The following is a 16,956-nucleotide window of genomic DNA, read 5'->3' as shown; positions in this document are numbered from 1 at the left end:
CTGCCAAGACAAATCCACATTGTTAAACAAAAACATGTCTGTCACGCCACCCGTTCTGGATGTTACCCTACAATTTCCTTGATACGGACCTCCAAGACATTCAGACATCTCGAGGATCTTGAAATTTGAACTCAGTTGACACAAGCATGAATGTATGTTGGCAAAAGCTCCGTTAAGAAATCAGGTATCTGTAGACTGAAAACAGCCCAGTTGTTCCAAGAAACAGGGATGTGTGGAGGAGATTTGCGATCCTTTTGGGAAACATTGAGCTTGGACACGAGGCGTGAGTGTAACTCGGGGTCAAGCGTGCTGTTTTAGTTCTAATAATAGCACAAAATGCACAATTCATAATTCTGGCCAATTACAAAATACGCAAGGGAGGCAATTCACCTCTTTTTGCTGAACGTGAGCTATTCGGAACATGTCGCTAATAAACACTACCGGGAAAACTTGAGCGTTTGTCAGCCGATGAACTTCTGAACTCTGGCTGTTAAGATGCTCTCCTGGATCTGTTCCTAATTTTACCTCCTGCCTTCGGTGGTGCCAGCATTAACTAAGGTCAAGATTAGGGCAATCTCGGCAATAAACGGAACTAAGATGAACGTCTTTTGTAAGCAACATCTGTGGTATTCCTCAAAGCTGACTAATAAAGAGCAAAAGCTTTTTTTTTTTTTTTTTTTTTTAGAAGTCTCAGGCTAGATCGCTTCACATTTTAGCCAAATGTTCAATAAATCCTGACATGGAACATCATGAGGGAACCTGTTCCCGTGTTCCTTTCTCATTGTGGCCATGATATAAAATAAGGGTAATTCTTCAGGTGCACTTTTGACTTCTTGAAATCTTGACAAATGAAATTTCCTTTAAACTATGTTTTATCTATGTTGAAAACATTATTCGCTTGTTGTGTATAATGTGCAGTTTGTGATGTTGTGTGTTATGATAACGACAACTTCATTTTTGGAGAAAAGGTTGAGTAAGTCTTGGACTTTCTGACACAACAAATTAGCAAGCAGTCAGTTAACTTTGAATTTATAAAAATAAAAATATAATATAGCTGTAAGCAGCAATGCGGATTCCTCCTCAAAACTGCAAATGATGTAAAAATTGACATGGTAGAGACATGTACTTCACACATGTACACAGCATTTCATTAACTTGTTATTAAACATCGCAAGAGTCTTCATATGAACTGGTGATTGTATCAAAGTATCGGTTTTAAGACTAGTGGATTTGTAAAGCATTATTTTAGCGTTAGCGATAAATAATAGTAAACTGTAATTCTGTCATCTTTTGACATATCAAGGTGAAATTTTGCACAGTACTTCAGAGTGATGTCATCTTGAAGCCTGTTAGGTTGGAAAAAACATTAGTCCAAATGGCGTTAGATTTTTTTGGACATATGGATATTGAGACAATGTGGACATTTACATAAATGCGCACCTTTTAGCCATTTTGTATTGTATTCATTTTTGCTAAGTATCAAATTGAAAGACATGTATCCTACATATACATACCGAGTGTCAAGTCAATTGGAGCTATGGTTCAGGAGGAGTAGATTTTTGTAGGTTTTTCCAAATTGTCACTGTATAGGCAAATCCATCAGGGCAGACTTTTTGGGTTCTAGAGGCTTTTTTGTTCCTCATGAGAATTGAGGCATATATACCAGGTTTCAGAAATTTTGGACTTATAGGGTGGAAATGGCATCACTTTGAAAATGGACAAATTGGGGCGTGGCCTGTAGCGCCACCTATAGGCTCACGTGGGCCATTTTTGGTGTGTTAGTTACTCGTGGCCTGTAGTATCAATGTGCCAAATTTCAAAACTTTTTACCAAGGAGATCTTGAGTTATTGGGCAATTTAGAGCTATAGGAATAATAATGATAATAATAAGAATACTAACAAAAACAATAGGTTTCCTCCTACCGGAGGAATCCTAATTACTAAAACTAACCAGTCTGGTAATGACACCTTTTAAGGCTACTCTGAGATCATGATGTAAAATATCAATAGGTAAATAAATAAAAAATATAAAATAATAATTATATGTAATAAACAAACAAACGAATGAATGAATAAATATATTATTAATAATTAATAATAATTATATACAGTACATATATAATTAGCAATATAAATACATTAATAATTGTTTATAAAATAATAATGAATTAATAATATTTATACACAAATAAACTAAATAACATTTCTGATCTTCAAACTTCTGCTTCTCTTTTGTATGACTACCAAATTATTATTATTTTTAATTTTTTTGGGGAAAAACTCAATTGTTCGGTAAAATGCTTGGGTGATTATAATCTGTGTTAAGAACAGTGGGTCGCGTTCACTAACCATGCATATGCACATATTTGTGCGTGAAATATGCAAACAAGCGTTTTCATGCAGAAATCATCAATAAATTCACACTTAAATTATTCTAAAGTTACGATAAAATTTAGAACCAACTGAAACCACACGTACGATAAAAAAATAAATAAAAATGAAGGTACGAATAGCCTACATTTCTTTGTGTACGCACTTGTTGTGAATCCGGTGGAAATTTGGCTGTGCACTTAAATATGCAACTTGTACGCATTTATTAGTCAACGAGACCCACTGATTCTTTGCTATAAAAATAAAGTAAACACATAAATACCAAATCAATTAAAAATATGTATTTTTAAGTTCTCAGTTAAAAATGCTAAGTAGAATTTTCCGAATGGTTGTTTTTTTTAAAGCATGTATTATTTTAAAATCATCCTTGGAGACAAAATAAAAGTTCCCTTTAATTGAAAAATCACCCATAAACGTTTTCATATTCATACTTCAGAGTCTTACAGTAACTCCCCAATTGTTGTCACCTCTCAACGTTTTTTTACAATCTGATACATGCAACGAAAAGTCTTTGTATTTTTCTGTAGCTGAAATATGCTGTTGTCTCCTAACCCAGTTACCTCCAATAAAATCTGCTAAGAACTTGGCATGCACTCTCAGGTCACATCAGGACAGCAGAGAATAGGAAAAACAGCCTGTGCCTGCAGCTAACTCAAGAGATTGGCGGAAATCCTAGTCTCAACCACCGTTCGACTAGCTGCAAGACCGCCATCAGAAATCCTGCTTACGGTTAATTAATAGCGTTTATAAAGCACAACACTCGAGGTTTTGACTCTTTTCTTTCCCACCGCGCCAGCTTTGCATTTTTGTCCTTCTAACCTCTCGTTCTCAGTCCTCACTGTCAACAACATCCATTCCACGCTCAGCCAGAGAAGCTGAGAAGGATACTGTAGCATAGCAACAGTCATCAAGGTCCAGTTGGGATTATCCATTCAAAAGGACTGGAGAATATTTGTCATTTAGCAGACACTTTCTGTTTGTCCAGGGAGTGTAGCATTGACTAGTGTCCAGACAACGTTTATACCTCTTGACTCGCAGCGAGAAAAGGAGAATTAGAAAAGAGCCAGACTTTGTGCATGGAGACGTCCGTAATTTGACAGTTTTATTAGTGCTTGCAACGCCTTTTCTATTCGACATTATGCAATGACGAAACGATGACTAGAACAGAACCCGTTTTCTCTGAGGAGGTTTTGGTTAATTCGTGTTTTGCAAACGCTCTTCGATTTTAATCCCGTTCAGATCGAACGCTTCTGAGTATTACTTGCAAACAGAGTAAATAAACGTTATTAAATTACGTTCTTTTTTTTTTTCTCAGCTAACTCAGGCATTCTCTGAGAAATCTGATTCTGTTTCGAGGACTGTAACGCTTTGACTAATTGAATTCGACCAGTTTCGCGTCGACTTGAGTCTACTTTAGAATGTCGAAGTTGCACATTATCTTAGAACGTTCACTGATGCAGGCCAACTAGCTGTGAGCTTATTATAATGGTAGTCATCATTATAATATTCCCATTATAATAATTCACACTGCATGAAAAGAGCTGTATTCGGACCAGTAGACTCCTGTATAAACCGCTGAATTCCGGACGTTTTCAGAAAAGTATGGGCCGGGAGTGTTGAATTCCACAGGCCCGATGACATCCAATTATATACCATTTTGGACGTTAGTGACTGACGATTTCTTACGTGTTATGGCCATTTGTCGCCATGCTAAGTAATCCTCCTATGTTGTCTGTCAGGAGACTTTTTCACACCTGAGTCACATTTGCATTTCTCACCTTCAAGATTAAATGGTCACCCTTATTGGTCATTTATCTCAAACTGGCTGCCCTCAAACTTAACCTACCCCTAAATCTTGACAGCCATTGGGCCACTGTATGCACTGGCTTTAATTTGATTGGTTATACTTAAAATTTAGCCCACCTAATCCCAAATAGCATTACAGGCCTTTAATCAATGTTGACATAACATAAATGTTGAGACAATAATTGGTTTTAAATGTCTTTATTAAAAGGGAAACGTGAAATATATTAAATATAACAATAAGAAAATATACAAACATCTGAAACACAGTGTGAAGCTTCAATTAGAGTTCAGTAACTGAACTGGCATCTGACGCTGAGCCACTTGCCATCACATGAAAGTGATTATTTCCCAGTATAGTGTGGGTCTGCATCAAGTCTCTTCTGTAGCTCCTAGAACAGAACTTCTCAAAGCTGCTGGTTTTACAGCCAACACTGGCCTCCCGTATCCCGAAGACAACATCAGCATCTTCATCAGACATCATGTCCACGGAATACTCCACACAACACGCCTGTGTCTGTCCCTGTTGACCTGGTCTTCAGCAACTTAACCACGAAAACAACCACTTAAAGAACAACATATGGCTTAAAAAAGTTACGTCAACCGTATTAATGATTTTAAACGTAGTCTTCTCTCTCTTTGCCACAATCTTGATTGAATCTCTCAGCTCTTCCTTTTCCAGGATGAAAGTAGGAATTCTTCTTCCTCATAGCCTTATTATAATCATCTTCAATCTGTCTGTCTGTAGCAACTCTTACCAGAGATCGGAGCAACAAAAGTCTGTGCTGGAGGGAGTGGGATGTGAAGTGGAGGTGTGTGTTGGGGGGTCAATCATGAATAGTTAACAATGCGGAGACCGGGGCTAGTTGTTACACTTTTATGTATTTCTTTTGTGTATACACACACATCTTAAAGCCTTGGCTGCAAAAAAACACCTCAATGTTATTGCCCAGGAAAAAGATACATGTTGCAACACACATTGCACCCTCGCCCAGGCAGACATTTTTTGGGAGCCCTATGGAGGTATGGAGTTTGCAGGGCACACAGACTGACTGTTCCTACCCGTGGAACATATTGCATGCAGAAGTGTACTTAATCGGTGCAGTTAAGTCAGACAAAAGAGAAGGTATCAGTAGTAATACCACTGTGCATAATGGTTGAGCATTTGGCCTGTATGATTCCTCAAGTTTTCATAATGTTTGTTTTTTATGCAGACATCAGATAATTGTTTTTCGTTTTTCTGCAATACAGTTTGGTTGACATTTCATGACCAAGTGATCATATTGACCAAATGCTTTAGGCAGTTGTTATGAATGATCTATTACCCATTTACAGTAGTGGTTCTAGCTTGTATGGCACCCTGGGCAAAACCCGCTTCAACGCACCCCCGGTGCCGCCCACCCACAAGATGCTGCCCTGGGCAACTGCCCATGTTGCCCATGCCTAAATCCACCACTGCCCATTTAAATTAACTATTATGTCAGCACAGGGTAACAGTGTAGGTGTTGAAAATTTTCATCATAAAAAAACAGATAAACCACTACATTTTAAAATCATGTTTTTTTCTGTAATGCCTGTCACAAATATCAAGTCAAATAAAATGTAGTTATCACTGAGTTAAATATCACCACTGTTTGGTTAACAACTTTTACATTCATGGTGTTTATTTTAGCATGTTTGTCTGAACAGTAATGTAGTTCACTATAGCCGACAATAAGCCAAACTTTTAATTATTTGCCTTGCCATATGCTCTGAAAAACAGAAAGCACCTAACACCATTCACTCACAATTGCCATTAACATATAAAAGGCCCTCTTAGCAGGACTGCCATCAGTCGTCACCACCAGACGAATTTCATGTTGTTTGAATCCGTTTTTTCCCAAATACATCTGGCAAACTTGAAGTTAAGTGGGAGTCTATTATTCCCACATTTTTCCAGATTTGACTCTTTTCATGCAGTGTCGTACATTTATATACATTTTGATGTCTCACTTTTTTCAATGGAATTTAATTGTTTAAAAATGTATGCATTATTATTATAGTGGGAAATAATATTGTATTATTATTATTATTATTATTATTATTATAATACTATTATAATAATGCATACATTTTTATACCAATTGACTTCTTTCGAAAAAGAAAAGAAATCGACATATTATTATAAAAGTAGTCGTCATTATAATTCTACCGTTAAAATAATATGTCAGTTTTTATACCGATCGACTACCATCGGAAAAAGTCTTGAAATGTATGTATTATTATAATGGAGGTCATTATAATACGACCAGTATAATAACATGTACATTTTTATACCAATTGACTTCTATCGAATAAAAGTAATTAAAATCCTACTATTATAATAGTACACCAATCTGAATAAAAGTTGATTGGTAAAATTTTTAACATCAGCCAAAAAAAAGTCGGAAGTCGAATGGCATGAAAAGTGGTGTGCTATTATAACGGTAGTTTTGCTAATATGTAAACGCATAAATTTAATTAGAAACAAAGGATGATTTACCTTAGTTGGAGACTAGAAATGTGCGAGCTGAGTTGGATTTTAATTTGTAAAATTTGCATTTAGACTACATGAATAATTTTCATTGGCCATATCTGGATGTACAGAAGCCAAATTTGTAATCCCACTCAGCCCTTCTCATATTCATTGCATCTAGTTGCCGTTACTTAACGAATTTAGGTTTGTACAACAACACTAGGAACAAATGCATTCAAACAAATTATTCTGTGTTGAAAAGGCCTGATTTAAGTGTGTGGAAAAGTTTTCCTCAGTATAATAAACTTTATCATTTGTATAAAAAAACCCACCTGAACTGTCAAGAACATGGATGGAGATGCTTGTTTTCTTAACATTTATTTATTTTATTTGCTATTGTTCTCACAATGCATGTCTTAATCCATGTTTAAAGGGTCTTTGCAATAATGTTCCACATTGACACGCTCTCGGCTTGTGTTATGAGCATGTCATCACTGTGGTATCGTGAAGATGGGCCCTGCATTAATTATGTATTGCATTTACATAATCTCTTTTGATCCAGGATTCCCAAAGCACATCTCCCCTCAGTGTGTGGCCCTTCTAACTCACCTCAGCCGCTGCCGTTGTGTCGTAGCCACGGCAGACTGACAGACTTTCAAAGTCACGTCGTGACTGAACGAAAGAGCCGTAGACTTCACCACCATTGTGCTTTAAAAATGAAAACATTAGCCTTGGAGAGAAATGGACACCTATAGTTCTAAAACCATTTGAGGTGCCTATGTAGACAGCATTTTAAGGCATCGTACACCAGTACATTTTTAAGAAACATCTGTTAAGTTAGTATGTAATCGTTTGTGCATCTGTGATGGACAGATAGCGTCTCTGACAACTTCATGTCTGTTTACAGTCGCTGACTGTGGCCTCCAGTAAAACACAAGCAGATGTTTGCTTTGGCTGCAGACCTGCTAAGACAACAGAGGCTACGAGAGCGAACCTCTGCGCACGTTATACAGCGTTAAATCATTTGTCAGCCAGTCTTTCATTTCAGGGGTCATTTACTGTATTAACCGGTTGAGTGTCAGTGTAATGTGAGTGGAGTTCGTCTTGTGCAGTTAGTCACCGTGTCTGTGTGAGTGATTCAGTGTCTGAACTCTTTAAATGAACTTAAATGATCATATCTGATCACAACCAGACAAAAGAAGTCTGAAATAAGAAATACTCTGTGTTACAGTAAATGTGCAACAGTTGCTAAGAGGGAGAATCTCACAAAACCTGTCAAAAAAAAAAATAAATAAATAAATAAATTATATATATATATATATATATATATATATATATATATATATATATATATATATATATATATATATATATAATTTATTTTTTTGACAGGTTTTGTCAAAAAAAATAATATATATATATATATATATATATATATATATATATATATATATATATATATATATATATATATAAATATTATTTTCCTTAAAGAATATTAAGCCTCTTTTTTTTTTTAAAGACCATTTTTTTTTTTTTTTTACTGTGACATTATTTCATGACAATAAAGCACATTTAAAACCCAAATTTCTATTTTTATTTACTGTAAAATTAGCATAATGCAAAATAATCTCTTTCTTGTATATTATTAATATATATGATTAAAATTGTGAAATATTTATTGGTAGTATTATTGTACTGCCTTTTATTTATGCTGATTGAAATAAATAAAAACAATGCATAAACATTGATAAAAAAAAAAAAAAAAAAAAAAAAAACAATCAACCAAATGTAATACAGCATAAAAAAATACTTTATTACAATAATGAGAATGGCCACTGAGACTTTACATAAATGGGAATATTTTCAAAATTAGGGGCATTTTTTATTTTATTTTATTATTATTTTTTTACTTTTATGAAGACGTCATTTTTTCCAACCATTTAAAACATGAGTTGTGTCTCATCTGTATATGTCATCAAATACATCAATTTAATCAATTCATTCAAACCATCGGTCAAGACTGAGAATTTATAACCTGACATTTTATGTCATAATATGTATGAGTGAGATTACTTTTTTATTTTTGTCATTTCCAGCAGCATTTTTTGCCCTAAGACCCCCTTAATTTCTGACCCAACAAACACATTACAGTAATGAGAATTTTAGTGGAAATTGGTTTGCAAATAAAGTCACAATGAAAAAATAAAAATTAAAATAAATCTCTCAGGCTTCATTTTCTTTATATAGAATATAATTTCTCCTGCCTTTTAATTTTGGAGTAAAACACATCCATGAAATTAAATGTTTTCATGAGATTCACCCAAAAACCTCCAACAACACCATGTAAAACCTTTGAAAAGAGTTACATAAAGAGACAAATAAATAAATGGTTAAATTGTGTGTATTTTTTATGCATGTACACAAATCATTGAACTTTCCAGACGGAATTAAATGTACTAATATGAAAAACAGCTGCATGGAGGGGGAGGATTTTGGCTCACCCTACAAGTCTTAAAACCAAATGTAAAAGAATTTTTATGTTTTTGTTTTTTTTTACCAGAGAAATACAGTAAATACATTTTATGTCCCTCATTTTGTTTTAGTGCCGCGGGTTATGACTGAAACAAATGCTTGATATAGTGATATGTTAATGAGCTGCTCCTAAATGTAATATTTATGTGCACTTTTGCTCCAGGGAGCTGATTACTTAATTGTAGCATAGATGATTTCCTCCGGATTGTGTATTGATTGCTTGTGATAGGACAATTAACTTTGTTTGCCAAAGAAAAGTTGAGATGACTAACTGATAAGGTGTTATTTTACCTAGTAGAAAACAGGAAGCCTGAACACATGGCCTCGTTTGACCTCACTCGGGTTATCTGTTTTTTGTATTCTCATGGTCAAAAACGTCAAACATTAGTCCAGTTCTGTGTGTGGGAAATCTAGATGATTTTGTTTATTTTAGAGGATGTTTGGTTGGTGGTTGGCTCCTCACAGGACAGAAAAATCACAAACGAGATCCCTTTAATGTCTCAATTGTTTCTAACTGAAACAAAAAAATGACTAGTTAGTTTCCCTTAATTTTTTTATTTCACAAGTTTTTGCACCTGGTTTTGATGTACATTTTGATGGTATAAAATTAAGTAAAATCGACTTAATTGTGTGCCATTGATTAAAGTGAGTGAGTATATTTAATTTAATTTAATACAGTTGCTTAATGCATGCTGTGTAGTCTATTAGACATCACCTTGCATTACAGGTGATTGAAACAAGATTCAGAGCTGCGCACGCTGACTTCAACACTTGATGCACAGACACCATGATGCAAACAGATTATTTTTTTCATCATGAGTAGAAAATTAATTTCAAACTTCACAAAACAAGAAGTTACCAAATGTAACAACAAAATCAACAATGAAAATGGTTGCACACGAGTCTGAATCCAGGGCGTGCTGAGTGACTCCAGCCAGGTCTCCTAAGCAACCAAATTGGCCCGGTTGCTAGGGAGGGTAGAGTCACATGGGGTACCCTCCTCGTGGTCACTATAATGTGGTTCTCGCTCTCGGTGGGGCGTGTGGTGAGTTGTGCGTGGATGCCGCGGAGAATAGCGTGAAGCCTCCACACGCGCTACGTCTCCACGGTAATGCACTCAACAAACCACGTGATAAGATGCGCGGATTGACAGTCTCAGACGCGAAATCAACTTGCAAACAGTGAAACTATGCAACTTTCAACACAACCATTGAAAATGTTCTTATTTTATTTGCACGTCAAATTCACCCAGCTTAGCAAATAAATGAAATAAGGTTTTCTACTTTAGTATTGTTACATGATGTCGCATTGCAAAGACAACAAACAATCACAAATAGTATTTACTTAAAAGCAGGAACATCATTTGTTACATGTTTTAATTGAGTACAAATGTAGAATTTACTTAATATTTTCAAGTTCACACTTTAACTTTTTCAATGTAGAAAGTACTCAATCTTTTATGCCATATTTACTTCACCACTAAATAATTTATTTTCAGTGTAGACGGCAATGACATTACATGGAGACTTTTTTTTTTGTTCCCAATTTGGAATTCCCAATTCCCAATGCGCTCTAAGTCCTCATGGTGGTGTAGTAACTCGCCTCAATCCGGGTGGCGTAGGACGAATCTCAGTGGCCTCCGCGTCTGAGACCGTCAATCCGTGCATCTTATCACGTGGCTTGTTGAGCGTGTTACCGTGGAGACGTAGCACGTGTGGAGGCTTCACGCTATTCTCCGCAGCATCCACGCACAACTCACCACGCGCCCCACCGAGAATGAGAACCACATTATAGCGACCACGAGGAGGTTACCCCATGTGACTCCAGCCTCCCTAGCAACCGGGCCAATTTGGTTGCTTAGGACACCTGGCTGGAGTCACTCATGGAGGCTTCTAATGAAATATCCTGACTCTCAGATTCTCAGAATTAGACCCCAGTAATCTCACGTGTCTCCTTAAGAGTCTCACGAGAGATCTCAACAACGTCTCAAACTGTGCTCAAATTGGACAAGATACCGTAGGAAAAACTCTCGTCAAATTCTCCCTAGAGCAAATGATCTGAGCTCTGCAATGCACAATAATTTATAGCTCTGTACTCTTACTGTATGAAACTATTGACTCATTTGTGTCTGGTTTTAGTCCTCCTAAAGGATTTTAGTAGGTTCTAAAACGGAACATAGCTCAGAACTCTCCTGAGCTAAACTATAAATGAGTAACCGCTTTGCAATAACATTTTCCTCTGGGTCTGTATAAACCTCTTTGTAGAGTTTTTATGCATTGGTAGCATGCTTGCTTTTTAAATTAACAGCATTTGAGTCACATGCCACTAAGACATGCATTAAATACATGTGGATTCCTAACCGTAATTTGTCCCTAATCCAATGCGAATTCCTCGTAAAACACATTGAATTAGATTCAGAATTTCCCCTCTACCTTTCCTCCACTGTGACATCATTTCAAAGTGCTCTAAAAATCCCTGCCTTTGATCCTGAAATTCGATGGGTCATGCCTTGCTTTAGTTAATCAAACCGTCTGAGGCGGCTAGATTTGATTTCTTGGAAAATAGATTGGAATGACTGTGAAGTTCACCAACTGCGAGCACTGAATTTCAAACGACTGCGCTGTCAAATGCGACACCAGAGAGCATCGGGGCCTGCTGCGACTGCAGGGGCCGTTTCAGGTCACCCGCTGGTGTTGACTGAACACAGGCCTCCCAGATTTGTGCGGAACATCACACTCGCACACACACTTGCATTTTGTAAACATGTTGTTGGAGCCAGTGGAATATTTTGTATTGCATCCGAGCAAGAATGAGCGGGCAAACGGCCAGCGGTGAAGCGACTCGAGGCTAAAATAACCTGGATGTTTCACAACTTCACAGAGTTCCACGTCCGGCCCGCCTCCTGCTTTTTGTTGCTTGAATGAATTTTGTGTAAATGGTGCGGCAAATAAAACTGATTTTGTTAAACAATTTCCACACAGAGACCATCAAACAGAGACATTAATTATCATCTGTTCCCAAACAAGTGGAAAAATATTAGTCAGTAATATAAATTAATCAGCGAGATTTGTAATTTGCACCAAATTGCGCCATTGTGACGATGATACTTTCGTGTAAACAGCCTAGCATGCAAATGAAAGCGGGCGCATTTGTCTTCATTGATGGACTTGAATGAAGTCTCAAATTAAGTGAAACACATGGTTTATGGCAGAGCGTTTCCTTTTGGGCATCAGGAGTGGCTTTCAATTGTGTGAAATCTAACAAAGACCCTTTGTGCTGGAGACTAAATGTTTTAATGAGACTTTTAATGAATCTAAATTTGCAGAAATATTCAGAGCTGTCATGGGTGTCGTGGAATTTATAAATATTGCTTCATAGACTATCCGTGCATCCCAAATCGCACACTTCTGCACTGTTCTTCGGCATTCTGTAGTCGTTCGAGTAGTGAAATTGCAATGAAGTGTACTACGACTACTTGGATGATGTACTTCTTCAACCAAAATAATGTGGAATGCTGTGGAAATGTGGAATCGAGTGTGGAATGTTGGACACTTCGTGCACTCTTGCCGAAGGGGCGGAGTTACATGACCAAACATACCAATAGTAATTGATGGCGAATTACTTCCGTGAAGACTGCAGCTTACCAATGTGAGTTGAATGCTTTACCATCACCTCACGCTGTGGAACAATGTACATTATTTGAGATCAGGGACTAAAAACGGTTCAAGGAAACGAACGAAATTTGTAGCAGAACGTTAAAGTTAAAACGTTATCTTTAAATGCTGTTAACCGGATATAACCAGTTAATTTTGTTCCAATAATATTTTCATGAAACTAAAGGCCAAAGGGTTCATGAAAAAACATTACCATTTCTTTGCCTCATTGCACATTGTGGATGAAGCATTCTGTGGATGAAGACCTTTTTAACAATTATGTATAATTACTACATATACTGTACATGCATGTCTAGAAACATTATTACAGGTAAAAGTACATTTCTCAGTTGTTTCCAAGTCTTCACTGAATTACTGTTAGATATGATGCATTAATACAGATTTGATTCTGGTGAGGCAAATGGCTTATTTTGGGCTTGTTTTTCCAGACCAGGTTGCTTATATCTCTTGCGAGATCTGGCGACACTGTAATTGGTATTTCACCCACCCTTAGCACAGAGTACTGTTATTTTAAAAAGAACGTTATTAACCGTTTTTTTATTTCGTTCTAAACGGTTACCATGGAAAGGAGGCTGTGGAACTTCTGAACCGGAACGGAAAAATATAGTTTTTGCTCAGAACGAACCGAAATGAAAAACATACTGTTTTAAGTCCCTGTTCGAGATATACTGTAAGTGTTAGACTGATTTTGGCTGAACTAACTCGCTAAAGCTAGCGGCAACACACTGTGTGCGCTTAAAACATCACTTCTTTCAGTTGAAGGGCATGGGGCAAATGCTAAAAACGTTAGGATGCTATTTTGGACGAGACCACAATTTGAAAATTGGACGAATATTCGCGATATAATTGCTATAATTTTGCTCACAATATAAAATTAAGCAATTTTGTGAATATCGCGGTGATTTTAATGTGCTGATTATTTTGCCATTAAGTTTCATAAAGAATGCATCAGTAGACTAATTTCACGATCCTTCAGGGATGCACAATTGATCAAAATAGCACAGAAACTGCGATATGATCATATGTGTGATAAGTGCGAGAAAAGACGCTGACTACCACACTTGGAGTCGCGAGTTCGAATCCAGGGTGTGCTGAGTGACTCCAGCCAGGTCTCCTAAGCAACCAAATTGGCCCGGTTGCTAGGGAGGGTAGAGTCACATGGGGTAACCTCCTCGTGGTCGCTATAATGTGGTTCTTGCTCTCGTTGGGGCGCGTGGTGAGTTGTGCGTGGATGCTGCGGAGAGTAGCGTGAAGCCTCCACATGCGCTACGTCTCCATGGTAACGCGCTCAACAAGCCACGTAATAAGATGCGCGGATTGACGTCTCAGATGCGGAGGCAACTGAGATTCGTCCTCCACCACCCAGATTGAGGCGAGTCACTACAGCACCATGATGACTTGGGAATTGGCCGTTCCAAATTGATAAACGTTCTGTGTGCATTTCAGAATAATCAGGTGACGTGCTATTCTGTGCACATGCGGGGATCATGGGCTCGTGTTTTTAGTGCTTTTAGAGCAGTTCACATGCATCGTAAAAGAAAAGTACAGCAGGCTTAAGCGTTCGTGCAATTCAAAACATTAATAATCGCTACAATTTATTACACAAAACTACAAAAACTGCACCGTATAACAGAAAAGCACGAGATGAGAGCGTTTCATTAGAAACTGCAAACTGCACTTTAAGTGTCAAAATAAAAGCTCCAGGTGAAGTAAATAGAAAATATATTACTTGTGTATATAACAAATGTAATCCTCAAAACAGTATTGTTCAGTATTATATTATAATAATAATAAACTTGACTGGGTTCCACAGTATTAATTTAGTATTATGCAGTACTCAACAGGGTTCCAAAAAATAAGTGAGTGAAGTAGTTTTTGCACACCTTGTTCATTCACAAAATAATGCTTTAGTAAGGTATATAATGCTTTTTATTTGGCTTCTATGTACATAAAATATAAATATAAAAATAAAAGTGCATATCAATAAAAATGATTAAATCTCATCCTCCCTTGCGGTCGTAATTTTGACTATTTTACCTTGTTAACTGCGACAGAGAATCATAAGTAGAGTTTTCTCATGGCCAGCAGCCATATCACCTTGTAGCTCTAGACTGGTTGTCCACTGAAGCTAAGCAAGGTTGAGCCTGGTCAGTACCTGGATGGGAGACTTCCTGGAGAAAATGAAGGTTGCTGCTGGAAGAGGTATTAGGGAGGCCAGCAGGGGGTGCTCACCTTGTGGTCTGTGTGGGTCCTAATGCCCCAGTATAGTGACGGGGACACTATACTGTAAAAAGGCACTGTCCTTTCGATGAGACGTTAAACCAAGGTCCTGACTCTCTGTGGTTATTAAAAATCCCAGGACACTTCTTGAAAAGAGTAGGGGTGTAACCCTGGTGTCCTGGCTATATTCCCCCATTGGTCCTTCTCAATCATGGCCTCCTAATAATCTCCATCCACTAATTGGCTCTATAACTATACTCTCTCCACCAATAGCTGGTGTGTGGTGATGGTACTGGCACACTATGGCTGCCATCGCATCATCCAGGTGGATTCTGCACACAGGTGGTGGTTGAGGAGAGTCCCCTGTTCACTGTGGAAAGCGCTTTGAGTGTAGTGTCAGAAAAGCGCTATATAAATGTAACATTCATTCATTCATTTTCTAGTAAAACGTTTTTTTTTTGTTTTTTTTTTGCTTTGAAGTCAGCAATATAGTTACATTCAGCACAAAGTGCATATGTCTTTTGACTAGAAGGTTCATTTAGTATTTGTGTTCCTCTGAAATGTATTTTTCAATGGCAGATACCGATTTTGATATTTAGATCAGTGGGTCACCAGTGTCAGAAATTAACTTTCTCATGAAGGTGCAATAATTGCAACCTGGATTTTATTTTCAGGGGAATATTTTACATTTATGAGGGCAGTTTTTATATACATATATATAAATGACTGTATACTGTGTCATTCCTTTAATTTAAATACATTAGTTTATTTGAACTGTACTTCAATTAATTTACCGAAGTCATAATAATGAGACTGAGAATATCTTTCCTCTTACCCACAAAATTAAATAATCGTCAAATCATAAATATTTAACTGACATACTCTTAACTATATCAGATGTTATAAATCGAAAAATAAATCATAGGATAATGTTTTGCCCCAACACTTTAAATTTCAGAGACTTTTTTTTGTCACTTTCAGTGGTATTTTTGCCCCAGGCTCCTCTTAGTTTTTGGCCCCATGGGTCACGACCCGAAAATGAATCACAGATCTGTTCTGACAGGGTCACGGACAGCAGGGGAAAAACTGTGATGTATGACAGTACAGCACTGTTGGGCCTACGAAGTTCATGGTAATATTAATACATTTCAATATAAAAATGATTGTATGAAAGCCAGTTCTTCTACTTTATATGTCCAATGTAAAATCTGGGTTCTGAAGCAAAACTAGTCATAGAGTGCAATAGAGTTCATCCTACCGTGACTTCAGCTGGTTTAGTTGGTAATCCAATAACATGTAACAGAATGGGCACGTCTTGTTTTTTTCCACGAACTGCACACCTATAGAGTGCAACATTGCCTGTCCACTTTTTCAGCCGTCTTGGTTCTCGAAGTGTTTTTTTCCATTGATGTTTCCCATAGGGATTTTATAAAACCCTTCATAAAAGAGCCTTAAGCCATGAACCAAACCAACCAGCTCTGAGGAGAATCACAACATTACAAACCTTGATTTTAAGCAAAAAAATTATTTGAAAATCAAACAGAATGACAATTGTACAAGATTGTGTACTTAACGGTTTTAATGAGGGAATGAACTACAATCACATGAAGCATTGCAAATAATGTAATTGAATTAAATATTATGGGAAAATATAAAACTATTGATTTGAAGTTGTTGATTAAAAGTATAGAATCAATATAGCTAAGCTTATTGCAATATATTCAGATATATACAAATATATAAGCAGTTTGAGAGCGTAGGGAGAGCTACAGAGCTCTTTTGGCGCACTTTGTTTGCCGTGATTCTCTAATAGGTGGATCTCTTGTCAGGATCATGGGT

The sequence above is a fragment of the Myxocyprinus asiaticus genome, chromosome 25, assembly GCF_019703515.2.
Source record: "Myxocyprinus asiaticus isolate MX2 ecotype Aquarium Trade chromosome 25, UBuf_Myxa_2, whole genome shotgun sequence".
Lineage (NCBI taxonomy): Eukaryota > Metazoa > Chordata > Actinopteri > Cypriniformes > Catostomidae > Myxocyprinus > Myxocyprinus asiaticus.
This window is presented reverse-complemented; position numbering follows the sequence as displayed.